This window comes from Rutidosis leptorrhynchoides, chromosome 3, assembly GCF_046630445.1.
Source record: "Rutidosis leptorrhynchoides isolate AG116_Rl617_1_P2 chromosome 3, CSIRO_AGI_Rlap_v1, whole genome shotgun sequence".
NCBI classification, from domain to species: Eukaryota; Viridiplantae; Streptophyta; class Magnoliopsida; order Asterales; family Asteraceae; genus Rutidosis; species Rutidosis leptorrhynchoides.
Genome location: NC_092335.1, coordinates 502,596,364 through 502,602,363, shown reverse-complemented (window position 1 = coordinate 502,602,363; position 6,000 = coordinate 502,596,364).

The following is a 6,000-nucleotide window of genomic DNA, read 5'->3' as shown; positions in this document are numbered from 1 at the left end:
ACAAAGATTTCCTGAGGTTGGATGATCACCTTACAAGATTGGAAGTGAGCTAGCAAACTTGAAAGTATTCTTGATTTTATGTAACTAGAACTTGTAGAATATATGAAGAACACTTAGAACTTGAAGATAGAACTTGAGAGAGATCAATTAGATGAAGAAAATTGAAGAATGAAAGTGTTTGTAGGTGTTTTTGGTCGTTGGTGTATGGATTAGATATAAAGGATATGTAATTTTATTTTCATGTAAATAAGTCATGAATGATTACTCATATTTTTGTAATTTTATGAGATATTTCATGCTAGTTGCCAAATGATGGTTCCCACATGTGTTAGGTGACTCACATGGGCTGCTAAGAGCTGATCATTGGAGTGTATATACCAATAGTACATACATCTAAAAGCTGTGTATTGTACGAGTACGAATACGGGTGCATACGAGTAGAATTGTTGATGAAACTGAACGAGGATGTAATTGTAAGAATTTTTGTTAAGTAGAAGTATTTTGATAAGTGTATTGAATTCTTTCAAAAGTGTATAAATACATATTAAAACACTACATGTATATACATTTTAACTGAGTTGTTAAGTCATCGTTAGTCGTTACATGTAAGTGTTGTTTTGAAACCTTTAGGTTAACGATCTTGTTAAATGTTGTTAACCCAATGTTTATAATATCAAATGAGATTTTAAATTATTATATTATCATGATATTATCATGTATGAATATCTCTTAATATGATATATATACATTAAATGTCTTTACAACGATAATCGTTACATATATGTCTCGTTTAAAAATCATTAAGTTAGTAGTCTTGTTTTTACATATGTAGTTCATTGTTAATATACTTAATGATATGTTTACTTATCATAGTATCATGTTAACTATATATATATCCATATATATGTCATCATATAGTTTTTACAAGTTTTAACGTTCGTGAATCACCGGTAAACTTGGGTGGTCAATTGTCTATATGAAACATATTTCAATTAATCAAGTCTTAACAAGTTTGATTGCTTAACATGTTGGAAACACTTAATCATGTAAATAACAATTTCATTTAATATATATATAAACATGGAAAAGTTCGGGTCACTACAGTACCTACCCGTTAAATAAATTTCGTCCCGAAATTTTAAGCAGTTGGAGGTGTTGACGTATCTTCTGGAAATAAATGCGGGTATTTCTTCTTCATCTGATCTTCACGCTCCCAGGTGAACTCGGGTCCTCTACGAGCATTCCATCGAACCTTAACAATCGGTATCTTGTTTTGTTTAAGTCTCTTAACCTCACGATCCATTATTTCGACGGGTTCTTCAATGAATTGAAGTTTTTCATTGATTTGGATTTCGTCCAACGGAATAGTGAGATCTTCTTTAGCAAAACATTTCTTCAAATTTGAGACATGGAAAGTGTTATGTACAGCCGCGAGTTGTTGAGGTAGCTCCAGTTGGTAAGCTACTGGTCCGACACGATCTATAATCTTGAATGGTCCAATGTACCTTGGATTTAGTTTCCCCCGTTTACCAAATCGAACAACGCCTTTCCAAGGTGAAACCTTAAGCATGACCATTTCTCCAATTTCACACTCTATATCTTTTCTTTTACTGTCCGCGTAGCTCTTTTGTCGACTCTGGGAGGTTTTCAATCTTTGTTGAATTTGGATGATTTTCTCGGTAGTTTCTTGTATTATCTCCGGACCCGTAATCTGTCTATCCCCCACTTCACTCCAACAAATTGGAGACCTGCACTTTCTACCATAAAGTGCTTCAAACGGCGCCATCTCAATGCTTGAATGGTAGTTGTTGTTGTAGGAAAATTCTGCTAACGGTAGATGTCGATCCCAACTGTTTCCGAAATCAATAACACATGCTCGTAGCATGTCTTCAAGCGTTTGTATCGTCCTTTCACTCTGCTCATCAGTTTGTGGATGATAGGCAGTACTCATGTCTAGACGAGTTCCTAATGCTTGCTGTAATGTCTGCCAGAATCTTGAAATAAATCTGCCATCCCTATCAGAGATAATAGAGATTGGTATTCCATGTCTGGAGACGACTTCCTTCAAATACAGTCGTGCTAACTTCTCCATCTTGTCATCTTCTCTTATTGGCAGGAAGTGTGCTGATTTGGTGAGACGATCAACTATTACCCAAATAGTATCAAAACCACTTGCAGTCCTTGGCAATTTAGTGATGAAATCCATGGTAATGTTTTCCCATTTCCATTCCGGGATTTCGGGTTGTTGAAGTAGACCTGATGGTTTCTGATGCTCAGCTTTGACCTTAGAACACGTCAAACATTCTCCTACGTATTTAGCAACATCGGCTTTCATACCCGGCCACCAAAAATGTTTCTTGAGATCCTTGTACATCTTCCCCGTTCCAGGATGTATTGAGTATCTGGTTTTATGAGCTTCTCTAAGTACCATTTCTCTCATATATCCAAATTTTGGTACCCAAATCCTTTCAGCCCTATACCGGGTTCCGTCTTCCCGAATATTAAGATGCTTCTCCGATCCTTTGGGTATTTCATTCTTTAAATTTCCCTTTTTTAAAACTCCTTGTTGCGCCTCCTTTATTTGAGTAGTAAGGTTATTATGAATCATTATATTCATAGATTTTACTCGAATGGGTTCTCTGTCCTTCCTGCTCAAGGCATCGGCTACCACATTTGCCTTCCCCGGGTGGTAACGAATCTCAAAGTCGTAATCATTCAATAATTCAATCCACCTACGCTGCCTCATATTCAGTTGTTTCTGATTAAATATATGTTGAAGACTTTTGTGATCGGTATATATAATACTTTTGACCCCATATAAGTAGTGCCTCCAAGTCTTTAATGCAAAAACAACCGCGCCTAATTCCAAATCATGCGTTGTATAATTTTGTTCGTGAATCTTCAATTGTCTAGACGCATAAGCAATCACCTTCGTTCGTTGTATTAATACACAACCGAGACCTTGCTTCGATGCGTCACAATAAATCACAAAATCATCATTCCCTTCAGGCAATGACAATATAGGTGCCGTAGTTAGCTTTTTCTTCAATAACTGAAACGCTTTCTCTTGTTCATCATTCCATTCAAATTTCTTCCCTTTATGCGTTAATGCAGTCAAGGGTTTTGCTATTCTGGAAAAGTCATGGATGAACCTTCTGTAGTAACCAGCTAGTCCTAAAAACTGGCGTATGTGTTTCGGAGTTTTCGGGGTTTCCCACATTTCAACAGTTTCTATCTTTGCCGGATCCACCTTAATACCTTCTTTGTTCACTATGTGACCGAGGAATTGAACTTCTTCCAACCAAAATGCACACTTTGAAAACTTAGCGTACAATTCTTCCTTCCTCAATACTTCTAACACCTTTCTCAAATGTTCACCGTGTTCTTGGTCATTCTTTGAGTAAATAAGTATGTCATCAATGAAAACAATGACAAACTTGTCAAGGTATGGTCCACACACTCGGTTCATAAGGTCCATGAACACAGCTGGTGCATTAGTTAAACCAAACGGCATGACCATAAACTCGTAATGACCGTAACGTGTTCTGAAAGCAGTCTTTGGAATATCATCTTCTTTCACCCGCATTTGATGATACCTGGAACGTAAGTCAATCTTTGAATAAACAGACGAGCCTTGTAGTTGATCAAATAAGTCGTCGATTCTCGGTAGTGGGTAGCGGTTCTTGATGGTAAGTTTGTTCAACTCTCGGTAGTCGATACACAACCTGAATGTACCATCTTTCTTCTTGACAAACAAAACAGGAGCTCCCCACGGTGATGTGCTTGGTCGAATGAAACCACGCTCTAAAAGTTCTTGTAATTGGCTTTGTAGTTCTTTCATCTCGCTGGGTGCGAGTCTGTAAGGAGCACGAGCTATTGGTGCAGCTCCTGGTACAAGATCTATTTGAAATTCAACGGATCGATGTGGGGGTAATCCCGGTAATTCTTTCGGAAATACATCGGGAAATTTTTTTGCAATGGGAACATCATTGATGCTCTTTTCTTCAGTTTGTACTTTCTCGACGTGTGCTAGAACAGCATAGCAACCTTTTCTTATTAGTTTTTGTGCCTTCAAATTACTAATAAGATGTAGCTTCGTGTTGCCCTTTTCTCCGTACACCATTAAGGGTTTTCCTTTTTCTCGTATAATGCGAATTGCATTTTTGTAACAAACGATCTCTGCTTTCACTTCTTTCAACCAGTCCATACCGATTATCACATCAAAACTCCCTAACTCTACTGGTATCAAATCAATCTTAAATGTTTCGCTAACCAGTTTAATTTCTCGATTCCGACATATATTATCTGCTGAAATTAATTTACCATTTGCTAATTCGAGTAAAAATTTACTATCCAAAGGCGTCAATGGACAACTTAATTTAGCACAAAAATCTCTACTCATATAGCTTCTATCCGCAACCGAATCAAATAAAACGTAAGCAGATTTATTGTCAATAAGAAACGTACCCGTAACAAGCTCTGGGTCTTCCTGTGCCTCTGCCGCATTAATATTGAAAACTCTTCAGTGGCCTTGTCCATTCGTGTTCTCATGGTTCGGGCAATTTCTAATAATGTGGCCCGGTTTTCCACATTATCACAAACTACATTGGCATAACTTGCTCCGACACTACTTGCTCCGCCATTACTCGTTCCGACACCATTTGTTCCTTTCGTTCTATTAACCCCTGGTCCGTAGACCTCACACTTCGCCGCACTATGACCATTTCTTTTACACTTGTTGCAAAATTTGGTGCAGAACCCCGAGTGATACTTTTCACACCTTTGGCATAGCTGCTTCTGATTGTTGTTGTTGTTGCGGTTATTATTGTTGTTGGGATGATTGTTGTAGTTGCTGTTATTGTTGTTGTTGTTGTTGTTGTTGTTGTTGTTGTTGGGCCGTTTGTTGTAGTTGCGATTGATGTTGCGATTGTTGGGATAATTGTTGCGATTATTGTTGTAATTGCTGTTGTTGTTGTATTGGTGATTCTTATCACCGTTTTCCTCCTACTTTCTTTTGACTTGCTTCACATTGGCCTCTTCAGCAGTCTGTTCTTTAATTCTTTCTTCAATCTGGTTCACTAGTTTGTGAGCCATTCTACATGCCTGTTGTATGGAGGCGGGCTCGTGTGAACTTATATCTTCTTGGATTCTTTCCGGTAATCCTTTCACAAACGCGTCGATCTTCTCTTCCTCATCTTCGAATGCTCCCGGACACAATAGGCACAATTCTGTGAATCATCTTTCGTACGTGGTAATATCAAATCCTTGGGTTCGTAACCCTCTAAGTTCTGTCTTGAGCTTATTGACCTCGGTTCTGGGACGGTACTTCTCGTTCATCAAGTGCTTGAATGCTGACCACGGTAGTGCGTACGCATCGTCTTATCCCACTTGCTCTAGATAGGTATTCCACCATGTTAACGCAGAACCTGTGAAGGTATGCATAGCGTACTTCACTTTGTCCTCTTCAGTACACTTACTTATGGCAAACACCGATTCGACCTTCTCGGTCCACCGTTTCAATCCGATCGGTCCTTCGGTTCCATCAAATTCCAAAGGTTTGCAGGCAGTGAATTTTTTGTAGGTGCATCCTACACGATTTCCTGTACTGCTAGATCCAAGGTTATTGTTGGTATGTAGCGCAGCCTGTACTGCGGCTATGTTTGAAGCTAGAAAAGTACGGAATTCCTCTTCATTCATATTCACGGTGTGTCGAGTAGTCGGTGCCATTTCCTTCAAAATAGTCAAATGGAACAAGTTAATCATACAGAATATTAAGAGTAGTTAATAGTATTTCGTAGCATAATATGAACTCATTTATAAAAGCTTTTTCTTCATATTAGCGTTTTATAAGTTTAAATTCGGGTAGTACCTACCCGTTAAGTTCATACTTAGTAGCTAATATACACTTCAACTACGACAATTCTATATGAAAAACTGATTATAATAATATTTCGCGTTCAAACTTTTACACAATATTTTACAAACTTACAATACCGCTTA